The sequence below is a fragment of the Tachyglossus aculeatus genome, chromosome 26, assembly GCF_015852505.1.
Source record: "Tachyglossus aculeatus isolate mTacAcu1 chromosome 26, mTacAcu1.pri, whole genome shotgun sequence".
NCBI classification, from domain to species: domain Eukaryota; kingdom Metazoa; phylum Chordata; class Mammalia; order Monotremata; family Tachyglossidae; genus Tachyglossus; species Tachyglossus aculeatus.
Window position 1 is genome coordinate 8,527,293 of NC_052091.1, and position 15,915 is coordinate 8,543,207.

The 15,915-nt window shown below is 48.1% G+C and overlaps 1 non-coding gene across 1 annotated transcript; it reads right to left on the bottom strand.

Annotated features, from left to right (window-relative positions):
• Positions 1 to 15,151: 15,151 nt before the first annotated feature.
• On the bottom strand, positions 15,152 to 15,289 carry LOC119946255. The gene has a single exon (XR_005456361.1). It is a non-coding gene; the product is annotated as a small nucleolar RNA SNORA7 (small nucleolar RNA).
• Positions 15,290 to 15,915: the final 626 nt, after the last annotated feature.

Consider the following 15,915-nt stretch of genomic DNA (forward strand, 5'->3'; position numbering starts at 1 on the left):
TGCAGTGTGGAGCTTTGAGGAGATGCAGAGACAGGGAGAGATGGAGAGAAGGTGAAGGGACGGTTCTGGTCCGGAGAGATGGGAATGCCAGTAGTGCCGTCAGGGAAGGAGGGCCCAAGCTCCAGCTCCGTAACTGGGGAGGGAGAAGAACCCTGATAAAAAGCTGGGGTTAATGGAGAAAGCAAGACCGTGGCTACCTTGAAACCCACGCTGAGAGGCTGTGTGTGAAGGGAGAAAACGTAACCTTGAGCATGCAGAAATCAATCAATCAAGTTTATTGAGCACTTATTGTGTGCAGAGCACTGTACTAAATGCTTGGGAAAGGACAATATAACAGAGTTGGTAGGCATGTTCCCTGTCCACAAGGACCTTACAGTCTAGAGGACATGGGTTCTAATCCTGGCTCAGCCACCTGACTACTGTGTGACTTTGGGCAAGTCACATCACTTCTCTGGACATCAGCCGCCTCATCTGTGAAATGGAGATTAAACCTGCTCCCTCCTAATTGGTCTGTGAACCCTATGTGGAATAGAAAGTGTCCAACCTGATTATTTTGTTTCTACCCCAGAGCTTAGTACATTGCTTGGCCTATAATAAGTCCCTAACAAGTATCATTTGTTTTTTTTTTTTTAAAGTACCATAGATTGGTTGCATTTTATTTCAAGATATTATTTTTCCTTCTTTTTCCTCAAGGTCAGTTGAAATATATTAGGATGCCTTGTTAGTAAAAATTACACCAGGGGAATATTACACCCTGGTGCGCACACACACACTCACAGTCTCTCTTTCTCCCTCCCTCTCTCCCTGTTTTTCTATCTCCCTCTCTTTTTCTCTCGCTCTCTGTTTCCTTCACTCCCTCCCTCTCCCTCTCCCCCCCTTTCTCTCTCTCTCTCTCTCTCTCTCTCTCTCTCTCTCTCTCTCTCTCTCTCTCTCTCTCTCTCTCTCTCCCTCTCCTTTACCCACTGCAGCTTATATCGGTCCCACAGTTGCCAAGTCAACAGCAGCATCCCCCCCTCCCCGCTCCCATGAACCGTTTGGGGCAAGACCCCTTTGGGGTGCATATAAATTGTTTAGAAAGTCAAAGAAAATATTTGAAATACCATCTCGCCTTAGACAGCACGAAATTGGCTGGCCACCTCGCGTCTCTTGGGAGAAAGCGGTCCAAGGCTTGGAGCTGGGCTTTGCAGAAGGCTCTCCCACATCTGGAGAGAGAGCCCCTGGGCTTCTCTGACATATTGCCAGTTTCAAATCACCGTCACTCCCTCTTCTGGGGAAACCCACCGAAGGAGGCCCAGAGCCCTCGCCTCATTGCATCTCATCTCTGGAAGGCGTTTACTGGGCTTCACCGACATGCCTTTTCCTTTTTTTTAAAGTCTCACCTTCGAACGGCTCCTTTGTTCCTCACTCTTTCTAGAAACCCCCTCATCCCCAGCTCCCACCCGGCTGCATGGGGATGATTCAGAGATCAAAAGGCCTGTGAAAGCAACATGGCCTAGCGGACCTGAAAGTCAGAAGGACCTGGGTTCTGATCCTGGCTCTGCCATTTGTCTTTTGGGTGATTCTGGGCAAGTCACTTCACATCCCTGGGCCTCAGTTCTCTCTTCTGTAAAATGGGTAGTAAGCCTGTGAGCTCCATGTGGAACAGGGACTGTGCCCAACCTGATTATCTTGTATCTACCCCAGCGCTTAGTACAGTGCCTGGCACATAGTAAGTGCTGAACAAATGCCATTAAAAAAAAAGGTGGCTAAAGGGAAATGGTGAAGTTGTTTCCCACCAGAAAATGCAAAAGCCCCTGACGGCCACCACCCCTTCCATCTCTTGAAGCCGGGTTTGGGTGGGGCGCGTATTAAGCGCAGAAGCCACGCCATCGGAGTCCCACACGGAGACCACAGAGGCATAATACGCAGAGCACATTCCTCGTCGTAATCAAGTCCAGATGCCATAACCACTTATTTACTTTTTTTGCTTGAAGAGCATCAGATGACATTGGAAATGCATTTCTGGCACCAGAAGCGCTTCTTTGAGGAGGAGGAGAAAAAAGGAGGGATATCTTTATTGGAGTGAATTTCGTGACAAGCTCACTAAGCCGATTGATTTCCTTATTGGTGGCTGAGCCTCCCGGGGTCTCCTTCCACCCCCCCGCATCCCCCTTCCGCTCCTACCTCCCACACTCCTCTGACAAGGAGAAAGAAGATTTCCCCTGGGGAAGGAGGATAAACGACTCCCCCTACTCCTTTTTTGTTAAGCTATTTGTTAAGTGCTTACTATGTGCCAGGCACTGAACTAAGTCCTGATGTAGATATAAGTTTATCAGGGTGGACACAGTCCATACCCCTTGTGGGCTCACAGTCTAAGTAAGAGGGAGTAAGATTTAATCCCCATTTTACAGATGATATAGTCCATGTCCCCAGTGGGGCTCACAGTCTTCATCCCCATTTGGTAGGTGAGGGAACGGAGGCACAGGGAAGTGAAGCAATTTGCCTGAGATCACACAGCAGAGAAGCGACAGAGTCGGGTTTAGAACCCATGACCTTCTGACTCCCGCCTGTGCTCTATGCCGTGCTGCTTCTCATGTAGCTACTCACTGGAAATGTTTTGGCATGCAAATAGTTATCTATCATTTATTTCGATTAATGCCTGTCTCCCCCTCTAGACTGTAAGCTCGTTTTGGGCAGGGAATGTGTCTGCAATATTGTTATTTTGGACTCTCCCAAGCACTTAGTACAGTGCTCTGCACACAGTAAGCGCTGAATGAATGAATGGGACCCCCTCTCTGAAGCCCCCCGGCTGGTGCCGGGAGCTGGTTAGCAAGAGATGAAATCTGCCGCGGTCACCCAGTAAGCCTGCGGCCTGGCCCAAGCTGGGGCCCTGGGCCTGTGTCCTGCCCACCTCACAGCCTTCTGCCAAGCTGGAAACGATACACTGTGCAGTTCTTTAAGCTGCACATTCTCTGGTCCGCGGCGGGCACGGGGTGGAGGCTGCCGGAGGGGAGAAGTAGCAACGGTGACTTCATCTGGAGGGCTGAGGGCCAGTCACCCCTCTCTTGGCCAAATCCCAAGCTGCGGGTCAGTAGAGTCCTGCGGGTCAGGAGGGTATTTCTCTTCCGTTCCTCTTCCCCCTCTGTCCACTCCAGTCCAGAGAAGGGGAGGCCAGCAGTCGCCTGCCGTCCAGGACAGGGTGACGGAATTGGACCTTTCCCGGTGACAGGGAGCTCTCGTGGCACTGACTGGGTCCCTCAGCCATGCTGGAGCCCTGAGATGACCAGAAACCAGCTTGTGCTCCTCCACTTTGAGGTGACCCACCTCTGCTCTTGGGCAGGTTGGGCTGGGCCGGTGGATGAGGTGGAGGGAGCAGTGGGGGGCTCGTTCACAGGATTCGGACTCCGGCTTTTCTGTGGTGGAACCTAGCCGTGCTCAGGGAATCCCCCTGTAGAGGCCTCTGGCTCAGGGTATTGAGGGCTGAGGCCAATCTGAAAGGCTCCTGACAGGGCCTGAAGGACCTCCTGGAGCTCAGGTAGTAGCAATGGTGTATTGAATGTCCGCTGGGTGCGAGGCACTATACTGAGCGTTCCAAGCACCCCTGAATTCCTCTGACAGCCTCCCTGGAGGCCGCTCACTTGGGGGGCCGAACATCCCAAGGGATCATCTGTGGAAGGCAAAATGGGGCCAGTTCCATCAGGCGGGGTCCCTCAGGATAGGCAGAAGCCCGTGGCCAGAAACATCTCCTCTGGACTATAAGCTCTCTGAGAGCAGGAATGTGTCTGCTTATTGTTGTATTGTACTCTCCCAAGAGCTTAGTATAATGCTCTTCACACAGTAAGAGTTCAATAAATATTACTGAATGAATGAAAGTGGCTGCTCTCTGCGGTCTGAGGCCTGGCTGCTGCTTGAAGACACTACAAACAGCTCCCCCTTGCCCCCCACCCCCCGAGAGGGTGGTTTTTGATGAGCAAATATCTGGGCCCTGGAAAATGGGAGACCTGAGGTTCTTCCTTTCTTCTTCTTCTTCATCCTTCTTCTTCCTCTTCCTCCTTCTTCCTCCTCCTTCTTTTTCCTTCTCCCTTTTCCCTTCTCCCTTCTCCTCCTCCTTCTCTGTGGTATTTGTTAAGCACTTTCCTTATGCCAAGCATTGAGATGGATACAGTATAAACAGGTCAGTCCTTTGCATGCAGTAAGCACTCAGTAAATACAATTGATTGATTGAACATTTGGGCTAAAGTGGGATTTTGCTGTAATCCTCGCTCGTCCGGACCCTGTGGCCATTTGAACCCCCTCTGCTTGACCTCCGCTGTTCCGCGCTTTTCTTATTCTGATTTGATTGTATCCACCACAGCGCTTAGTACAGTGTCTGGCACATAGTAAGCATTTACCAAGTGCCGCAATTATTGGGGTAAATGCAGTACGATCAGGACACACTTGGGACTCCCCAAAAGACTTACAGTGTAAGGGGGAGGGAGAACAAGTATTAAATTCCCATTTTACAGGTGAGAAAAGCCAGCCACAGAGAAATTGTGACTTGCCCAAGGTCACAAAGCAGACAAGTGGCAGAGCCAGGATGGAACCCAGCTCCTCTGACTCCCACGCCCCTGGTCTTTCCATTAGGCCAAACCGCTTCTGCACCGCTCTCATAAACGTTGAAATCAATTCTTCCACGCAGGCTTTCAGCCCTGTAGTAACTCGTAGTAGGTCACTGCCCTGGCACTTGGATTGGCACCCGTTTTTCATTCTTTCATTAAATCATTCGATCGTGTTTACTGAGCGCTTACTGTGTGCAAAGCATGGTACTAAGCGCTTGAGAGAATACAATATAGCAATAAACAGACACATTCCCTGCCCACAACGAACTTACAGTCTAGAGGATTCAACCCACCCTCTTATCCACAGCACTTATGTGCCTATCCGTGATTTATTTATCGACATCATTGTCCATCTCCCCCTTTAGACTGTAAGCTCCTTGTGGGAAGGAATATGTCTAGCAATTCTTTTGTATTGTCCTCTCCCAAATGCTTAGTGTGGTGCCATTCCCCGGGCCATTCCCCGTACAGGCCATTGGAATTTCGATCTTCTTTTAGACTGTGAGCCCACTGTTGGGTGGGGACTGTCTCTATATGTTGCCAACTTGTACTTCCCAAGCGCTTAGTACAGTGCTCTGCACACAGTAAGTGCTCAATAAATATGATTGATTGATTGATTGATTGCTAATGCTAATTCTAATACTGACCTTCTCACTGTACCTCGATCTTGTCTGTCTCGCCACCGACCTCTCGCCCACATCCTGTCTCTGGCCTGAAACACCCTTGCTCCTCATTATCTGATAGATAACTGCTCTCCCCCACTGCAAAGCCTTACTGAAGGCCCATTTCCTCCAAGAAGCCTTCCCTGACTAAGCCCTCCTCTCCTCTTCTCCCACTCCCTTCTGCATCTCCCTGACTTGCTCCCTCATTCATCCTCCCTCCCAACCCCACAGCACGTATGTATATATCTGAAATGTACGTATGTATTTATGTGTATTAATGTCTGTCTCCCCCTCTTGACCACGAGCTCATTATGGCAGGGACTGTGTTTGTTGTTGTATTGTACTCTTCCAAGCTCTTAGTACAGTGCTTTGCATACAATAAGTGCTCAACAAATACGATTGAATGAATGAATGAATGCTCTGCACACAGTAGGCGCTCAAGAAACATGATAGATTGATTTGTTTGATTGGGATACTCAGAGGATTTCTGGAAGAAAATGGAGGCCTTGTGTCCCACAACTGTTCCGATGTTCTTCCGGATAGAGTGGTCGAGGGCCAGGGGGCCGGGAGAGGGGGCCAATGACCATAGTGGGAGGAGAGGACCAGGAGGATGGGAGTGACATCCTTTTCCAAGATTTGGGAAACACATTCGTTTCCAGAAGCAGGTGTCCTGATGGGTAGAGCAGGGGTCCAGGAGTCAGAAGGACCTGGGTTCTAATCCTGGCTCTGCCACAGTCTGCTTTGTGACCTTGGGCAAATCATATCACTTCTCTGTGTTGTTTCGGTTTTTTTATGGTATTTGTTAAGCACTTTCTATGTGTCCAAGCACCGTTCTAAGCACTGGGGTAGATACAAGATAATCAGGTGAGACACAGTCCCTGTCCCTCGTCAGGCTTGCAGTCTTAGTTGAAGGGAGGGGGATTGAATTCCCATTTTACAGATGTGGTAACTGAGGCAGAGAAGCGATTTGATTAACTACCACCCGTGGACAGAGAAAACAATCGAGGCAGAAGACATGACCTCTGATCTCAAGGGGTTTACAGTTTAGCCAGTGATGGGACTCTTAGATTTGGTGACTGGGTTCAGTGTGGCTTCCTTGCTCAGATTCCTCCCTGGATGCCCCCCAAATTCTCCCCCTCCCCTAGCCCCCTACCCCAATACCCTCTTCCCATTAACCCCAGCTTTGCTTGCACAGATTCCTTGAGTGTTCAGTCAATCTGTGTAAAAGCATTAGAGACGCTGATGAAGCCAAGCCCCGGGGAATGTATTTCTGCTCAGGAGGACGGGTAAATCCAACGGTACTCAATGTTGGCCAAACTATTGCTCAAATATTTGGGGTTTGGGAAAAAAAAGAAACAACAAAAAACCCAAAACGTGTTGGTCTGCCAGGCGCTTCTTCCCCTGAATTTTAAAACCAGTGTGCATTTCAAAGGAAATGTAATCCATATGTTTCTGATTCACTTACGCTTAACTCATCTAAATGTTGTTTGGTCAGAGCCTTGCGCTCTCCCAGAAGCATCACGAACCACACTCGTAATCCTCCACTCTTCCTAGAACTGTGAAGTCACATTGGCCCGCCGAGATGGACCAGGGAGCAGGAGTCGGGCTTCCCCCCACTCCTGGGCTCCTCATCTCCTCCATCCCGCCTGGATCCCGAGTGGGGGTGGAAGGGGGGGTCCCAGAGAAGTAGCATGGCCTAGTGGATAGAGCACAGGCCTGAAAGTCAGAGTGACTTGAATTCTAATCCCACTTGTCTGCTGTGTGTCCCTAATCAAGTCACTTCACTTCTCTATGGCCCAGTTATCTCATCCATAAAATGGGGATGAAGACTGTGAGCCTCATGTGGGACAGGGACTGTGTCCAACCTGATGACCTTGTATCTACCCCAGCATTTAGTACAGTGCCTGGCATGTAGCAAGTGCTTAATAAATGCTACTAAAAAAAAGCACCGTCTTCATGAATAGAAATGGTTGGATCATTTCCTTTCTTGCCTTCCAACTTTTCCTGTTGGTTTCTCAAATCCCTTGGTTCCCAAACCACAGGGGGGCTGAGAGCCAGAGCCATACCAAAGCTGATAATCATAATGATAATTACTCTGGCATTTGTTAAGCCCTTGCTATGTGTCGAGCACTGTGCTAAATCCAATGTAGTCTGTTCGGACAAAATCCTGGTCCCACATGGGATCACGGTCAGGAATGGAATCCCCATTTTACCGATGAGGAAACAGAGACCCAGCGAAGTGAAGTGACCTGTGTCTGTTTATTATTCTAGGATCCTCTCCCAAGTGCTTAGTACAGTGCTCTGCACACAGTAAGCAGTCAATAAATATGATTGAATGAATGAATGAAACTGCCCAAGGTCACACAGCAGGCAAGTGGTGGAGCCGGGATTAGAACCCAGGCCTCTCGGCTCCCAGGGTTGTGCTGTTTCTGCTAGGCCATGCTGCTTTTCACTGCTCTAGCTAAGCAGCCTTGTTCCTGTTGCTCAGCTCATACCCCTCACAGGTGAATTTGGGGGGCTGCCCTGGGGGGCTGCAGTCTTGACCTTTCCACACTCAACAGGAAGCACTTAGGCTTTCAACAATCCCCTTCTTTTCCCCAGAGCATTAGGAGGAGACAGAAATCCTGGCAGGTTCTCTACAACCCGAAGATTTCCCCCCTCTCTTAGTAGTAAGGGTACTTAGTGAGCACTCACCCACTGGGTGCAACACACCACACTAAGCACGTGGGAAAAGCAGAACAGAACCCTGACAAGTGTTCCCAGCTCTTGTGGAGCTCACACTTCAGACTGTAAACTTGTTGTGGGCAGGGAATGTATCTGTTTATTGTTGTATTGTAGTCTCCCAAGTGCTTAGTATGGTGCTCTGCACATAGTAAGCACTCAATAAATATGATTGAGTGAATACACTGTAATGAAAAAGTACGTACAAATATTGTTAAGGGAAAGAGTCATTTTGTGCTTCTTAGAGAGGTTCATAATAATAATAATAATAATGATGATGGCATTTATTAAGCACATACTATGTGCAAAGCACTATTCTAACGCTGGGGAGGTTACAAGGTGATCAGGTTGTCCCACGGGGGCCTCACAGTCTTAATCCCCATTTTACAGATGAAGGAACTGAGGCACAGAGAAGTTAAGTGACTTCCCCAAAGTCACACAGCTGACAATTGGCAGAGCCGGGATTTGAACCCATGACCTCTGACTCCAAAGCCCATGCTCTTTCCACTGAGCCACGCTGTTTCTCTGCTTCTTCTTCATCAACTTCCCCCAAGATCACACAGCAAGTCTTTGACAGAGCCAGGAACAGAAAACAGAAACAGAAAAGAAGCAGTGTGGCAGAGTGGATAGATCAGGGGCCTAAGAGTCAGAAGATCACAGGTTCTAATCCTAGCTCCGCCACTTGTCTGCTGTGTGACCTTGGGTGAGTCACTTCACTTCTCTGTGCCTCAGTTACCTCATCTGTTAAATAGGGATTGAGACTGGGAGCCCCACATGGGCCTGTTCCCGACCCGATTTGCTTGTATCCACCCCGGTGCTTAAAAAAGTGCCTGGCGCATTGTAAGTGCTTAACAAATACCATTATCATTAATAATAATTAATTGATATTATTAATTATTATTATTAATAATAAAACAGTTTATTCTTCCATCACCCTGCACTGCCACCTTGTAAAGACCAGAAACTACACAGTGGTGCTCCCATGGGCATCCATGGACATCCTGATCCATCTTCAGGAATGTGGCAGGGAATTTTGTAGATGAGAGCAATGGGACTGGTGAGAAGGTAGAAAACTAGGCCCTGCTGGGAAAGGAGACAATGTAACCTTAGGGGAAAGACCTTTGGTTCTGGGAACCAGGAGAGCTGGGTTCTAATCCCAATTCTGTCCCTGGCCAGTGTGTGACCTTGGGACCTTGGAAAGCCACTTAACTTCTCTGGGCCTCAGTTTTTTCATCTGCAAAATGGGGGAAGATGCCTTCTCTCCCCTCCTCTTAGATTGTGAGCCCCATGTGGGACAGGCATGGAGTTTATTTATTCATGTTAATAGTCCATCTCCCCCTCTAGACTGTAAGTTCATTATGCACAGGTGTCTGTTTATTGTATTATTGTACTCTCTCAAATGGTTAGTACAGTGTTTTGCACACAGTAAATGTTCAATAAGTACAAATGACTGAATGGGGTCTGATCTGGTTCTCTTTGGTCCACCCTGGCACTTAGCACAGTGATTTGTCACCCAGTAAGCTCTGAATAAATACCATAACAAATCTCACTGGGATTGTTTCACCTAGAAAAGAAAAGGGACCGAGTGCCATTTTTTAAGCACGAGAAGATGGCTAGAGGCCAGTGACCCATTATTCTCCACTTCTGCAGGATACCAAATGGGAAGAAACTAGCTTAGAACACAGCAGAAGGGATGCAAGAAAGCAGAAAAAAATTCCTGGTATTCAGGCTTGGGATACTATGGAACGGGTGCCTGAGGGAGGGATATTTCCCTGGAGAATTTTAAAAATAGAAACTCCTTTCAGTCTTGGATGGGTTACCCGTTATTCCTGGAGGCAGGTGGGTGAATCAATGGACAGTAATAATAATAATAATTATTATTATTAATAATAATAATGCTACTTGTTAAGTGCTTACTATGTGCCAAGCACTGTTCTAAGTGCTGGGGTAGATACAAGTTAATCAGTTTGGACTCAGTCCCTGTCCCACATGGGGCTCACAGTCTTAATCCCCATTTTACAGATGAGGTAACTGAGGCCCAGAGAAGTGAAGTGGCTTGTCCAAGGTCAAACAGCCCACAAGTGCCGCGGGCAGGATTAGAACTCAGGTCCTTATGACTCCCAGTCCCAGGCTCTATCCACTAAACCACTGATTCTCTTGAACCTCCCAAATAGACCCCAATGGCAGGCTGACTGCAGGCCGAGTTTTTGGCCAAGCTGAATCACTTAAGTCATTTTTTTTTTCTACTCTGTTTTGGTCATGCCAACCCGGTCCACGGATTTATAATTGTCCAAAGAAAGGGAAGGAAATCAAGAAGCGTTTCCCTTTCTTAGGGATCTGAAATGCCTCCATAAATATACCTCCTGCCATGTCTCTGTCTCGTGACAAAAGTGTCGACTTTCTGTCCTGTCCCATCTCCCCCCGACCCCTCCCCCGTTGACTCCGATAGCTGTCCGGTTGTTTTGAAAGTGAGTTATCAGCCCACAGTCACTCAAGTGTCATCGTTTCCCACCAGATTGTTGCATCTCAAGGCGGTATTCGAGCCTGGGCAGACTCCAATTTGGTTTGATCACTGAACTGGGCACTCCAAGAGCCTGGTTTGGTATAGTGCCTGGCACATAGTATGAGCTTAACAAATACCATAATTTATTATCAATTATTACTACCCCCCTCCCCCATACCATCTAATCGCCCCCTGACTCCACTTTACTGTGGCATTTTTCAAGCATTCACTCTTTGCCAACCACAGGGGTGGATTCAAGACTGTGAGCCCACTGTTGGGTAGGGACCGTCTCTATATGTTGCCAACTTGTACTTCCCAAGCGCTTAGTACAGTGCTCTGCACACACTAAGCACTCAGTAAATATGATTGAAAAAAGATAATCAGGTTGGACTCATTCCCTGGCTCATGTGTGGCTCACAGTCTCCAAGGGAGGGAGAACGGTTTTCCTACCCCCATTTTACGGATGAAGAAACTGGCCCAAGGTCACCCAGAAGGCCCAGGACTCCTGACTCCCAGTTCGTGGCTCTTTCCACTGGGCCCACCTACTTACTTATCAGTCCCTTGTTCGAGATACCGTTTGCCCTGGTGATAAAGGAACTCAGGCCCCTCTCCCTCGACCCCGGCACAGAAAAATCCTATTTCTGGACATGGTCGCTGTTCTTCCAAATCATCCCAATCAATCAGTGAATCAATGGTATTTATTGAGCACTTACTATGTACAGAGAGCGCTGTACTAAGCACCTGGGAGAGTACTGTATAACTGAGTTGGTAGACCCGTTCCCTGCCCACAACGAGTTTATAGTCTAGAGGGATGGACCAAATTGAGGGCTTCAGCCAGAGCAGAATGGGGGTTTGTAGGTGGAGACGAGGAGGCTAGGGTCTGGGGTGACCCTGGGGTCACCCAGAGCTGAGGTTGCCAACCCAGCTTCTTCAGGCCGATCTGCAAAATTCATACTGGGCGAAACTCCATCAGAGGCTGAGGAGAGGATTATGGGCCTTCCGTTTATGGCCAATCTTCAGCCTTTTTTTTTGATGGCATTTGTTAACAATACAAGAGAGGTTTTTTGTTGTTGTTTTGTTTTAAATGGTATTCATCAAATGCTCGCTATGGGCCGCACATTCAACTAAGCGCAGGTTAATCAGGTTGGACACAGTCCCTGTCCCACATGGGGCTCACAGTCTCCATCCCCATTTTACGGAGGAGGTCACTGAGGCCCGGAGAAGTGAAGTGACTTGCCCAAGGTCGCACAGGAGGTGAGTGGTGGAGCTGGGATGAGAACCCAGGTCCTTCTGATCTCAGGCTCTATCCACTAGGCCACGCTGCCTCCCATACAAGCCTCGAAGGTCAAAAGCCCAAGACCGAGCCCCAGGAACTCAAGACTGTGGGGACTGCTAGGGTTAGGGCCGTCGGCTGGAATCAGCGTGCAAACCCACCTTTCCCGTCAAAGAAACGAACGCATCTTCAGCATCGCATAACAGCCCCCTCAGCACCCCCACCATCCCACCTCCCTCCCAGCCTGCCCCCACCCCAAAGGAAGCCGTTTAATGTGCCTCCAGCAGGATTTTCTATAGTCACAAAAGCAACAGAATCCAGCCTTAGAAAAGTTCATTTCCTTGAACTCCGGAGCCCGCGTCCACGGAGGGCCTCTCGGAGAAGCTGGGAAGATAAAGTCATCCCAAGCAGTTGGATGACCATTTTTGGTTGGAAAACAGGCTTAAAATAGAAGGACAATCTCTAGCAAGGAAGAAACTGTGTTGACAGAACGTAGAGCACATTCTTCAAGTGTACTTTTGTGCGGGACTATCTCCGTCTTTAATCTCGGCTCTGTTTCCTGCCGGGCTCCTGGGCCCAGTAGCCTCTCATTGTTCCTGGTGCCTTTGGAAGTGACCTCAGTACGTTCTCAGTGACTGGAGACCCCATGGTCAATGACTAACCCAGCCTGTCTCCATCCCTGGGATATGCGTATTGACTAAATAAATGGCAGGCCCTGACATGGGAATGGAAATAAAAACAGGCGGACAAGTGAAATGATTTAACTCTTCACAGCCTGCGGGCGGGGGCGGGGGAGTTCCTAGCTGGCCGGAGCCAGACCGGTGGGCTGGACGTTGCTTTAGGTCTGGGGGGTTGGTGGGATGTTGGGCTTGCAAGGGGGGGTCTCCTCAGTGAGTGTCCTTCTCATCCACCCCTCTCCTCCTACACCTGCCCTCTTGTTTATAGGCAAGGTATGTGTCAGGGTATTGTTGTATTGTCCTCTCCCAAGCAATTAGTACAGTGCTCTGCACATAGTAAGCGCTCAGTAAATACGACTGAATGAATACCTTCTCCCTTGCCTGGCACTTCCTACAGCTGCCATTCTCCCCATCTTCAAAGCTTTCCCCCAGGAGACCTTCCCCCCATTAATTTCTAATCTCCTCACCTCATATGCCTCCAACTTCCACTCACCACTTCTGCACCACCAGGGCATTTAATAAATACTAATTAGTAATAATAATAATTGTGGTCCTTGTTAAGTGCTTACTAGGCGTCAAGAGCTATTTTAAGTGACGAGGTAGATATGAGTTAATCAGGCTAGACACAGTCCCTGTCCCACATGGGGCTCACAGTCTAAGTAGGAGGGAGTGGGATTGAATCCCCATTTTACAGATGGGGTGACTGAGGTGCTAAGCATAATAATGATAATTGTGGGATTTGTTAAGCATTTACTATGGGCCAGGCACAGTATTGAGCACTGGGATGGATTCAAGCAAATCGGGTTGTACAAAGTCCCTGTCCCACATGGGGTTCATGGTTTCATCCCCCATTTTCCAGATGAGGTAACTGAGGCCTAGAGAAGTGAAGTGACTTGCCCAAGGTTGCACAGCAGACAACTGATGGAGCCTGCATGCGAACCCAGGTCTTTCTGACTTCGAGGTCTGTGCTGTATCTACTAGGCTACGCTGCTTCTCACAACCCCCATAGCACTTCTGTACAAGCCCTTGCACTCTATTGCTTCCTCCTACCTGTTCTTCCCCACTCCCAGCCCCACAGCTCTTAGGTATATATCTGTCATTTATTTATTTGTATTGATATCTCTCTCCCCACCTCTAGACCATAAGCTCATTGTGGGCAGGGAATATGTCTGTTTATTGTTGTATTGTACTCTCCCAAGCACTTAGTACAGTGTTCTGCACACAGTAAATGCTTAATAAATACAATTGAATAAATGAATTAATAATAATAATAATAATGGCATTTATTAAGCGCTTACTATGTGCAAAGCACTGTTCTAAGTGCTGGGGAGATTACAAGGTGATCAAGTTGTCCCATGGGGGGCTCAGAGTCTTCATCCCTATTTTACAGATGAGGTAATTGAGGCACAGAAAAGTTAAGTGACTTGCCCAAAGCCACACAGCTGACAACTGGAGGAGCCAGGATTTGAACCCATGACCTCCGACTCCAAAGCCCATGTTCTTTCCATTGAGCCACACTGCTTCCCAAATGAATAATCCCATATCAATCAATCAATCAATCGTATTTATTGAGCGCTTACTGTGTGCAGAGCACTGGACTAAGCGCTTGGGAAGTACAAGTTGGCAACATATAGAGACAGTCCCTACCCAACAGTGGGCTCACAGTCTAGAAGGGGGAGACAGAGAACAAAACCAAACATTTAACAAAATAAAATAAATAGAATAGATATGTACAAGTAAAATAAATAAATAAATAAATATGTACAAACATATATACATATATACAGGTGCTGTGGGGAAGGGAAGGAGGTAAGACGGGGGGATGGAGGTGGGGGCGAGGGGGAGAGGAAGGAGAGTAAATGAATAATTTACTGTAGTGTCTGTCTCCCCCATTACGTTACTGGCTCCCCGAAGTCAGGTATCTCGTCTACTATGCTGTACTCTCCCAAGTGTGTAGCGGAGGGTGCTCTGCTCAGAGTAGGTGCTCAATTAATATGACTGATTGATTAGTCGGGTGCACTTGGAAAGAGGAGCAGAGTTGAGGCAGTGGATATTCATTCATTCATTCAATCATATTTATTGAGCACTTACTGTGTGCAGAGCGCTTGGAAAGTACAGTACAGCAATAAAGAGAGACAATCCCTGCCCACAATGGGCTCATGGTCTAGAAGCAGGGAGACAGGCATCAAAACAAGGAAGCAGGATATGGAACTGGCCCTACACCCTTCATTGATTCATTTAATCATATTTATTGAGCACTTACTGTGTGCAAAGCACTGTATTAAACTCTTGGGAGAGTCTTGTCTTATGCCGTCGAGTCGTTTCCGACCCATAGCGACACCACGGATACATCTCTCCCAGAACGCCCCGCTCTCCATCTGCAATCGTTCTGGTAGTGGATCCATAGAGTTTTCATGGGTTGGAGTCCCGGCTCCGCCACATGTCTGCTGTGTGACCTTAGGTAAGTCACTTAACTTCTCGGAGCCTCAGTTACCTCATCTGTAAAATGGGGATGATGACTGTAAGCCCCACGTGGGACAACCTGATCAGCTTGTAACCTCCCCAGCACTTAGAACAGTGCTTTGCACATAGTAAGCGCTTAACAAATGCCATTATTATTATTATTATTATTATTGGTAAAAATCCGGAAGTGGTTTACCATTGCCACCTTCCGCGCAGTAAACTCGAGTCTCCACCCTCGACTCTCCCGTGCTGCCGCTGCCCAATGTGGGTGAGTTTTGCCTTGTAGCAGATGGCCTTCCACTTGCTAGCCACTGGCCAAGCTAGAAATGGAATGGGTGGGCCTCTGCTTGACTCTCCCTCCCATAGCTGAGACTGGTAGAGGACTGGAAATTCTCCATGTGTGACCCTGAGAGGTCTTGGGAGAGTACACTGCAACAATAAACAGACACATTCCCTGCTCACAACATGTTGCCTCGTCCAGTGGTACAATAAGGTGGCCACGAATGGCCCTCGAGAATAGCATCATCATCATCAATGGTATTTATTAAGTGCTCACTGCGTGCAGAGCACTGTAATAATAATAATGGTGATATTATTTGTTAAGTGCTTACTATGTGCCAAGCACTGTTCTAAGCACTGGGGTAGATACAAGGCAATTAGGTTGGCCCACATGGGGCTCACAGTCTTAATCCCCATTTTACAGATGAGGTAACTGAGGCACAGAGAAATTAAGTGACTTGCCTAAAGTCACACAGCTGACAAGTGGCGGAGCCGGGATTAGAACCCACAGCCTCTGACTCCCAAGCCACTAAGTCATGCCGCTTCTCTAACTACATGTTCCGAACTGTACTAAGTGCTTGGAAGAGTAAAATACAACCAAGTTGGCAAGAAGCTTACAGTCTAGAGGGATGGAGGTGGATATAATAATGATGGTATTTGTTAAGTGCTTACTATGTGCCAGGCACTGTACTAAGCGCTGGGGTGGATACAAGCAAATCGGGTTGGACACAGTCCGTCTCAATGTGATGCCCCCCCACACCCC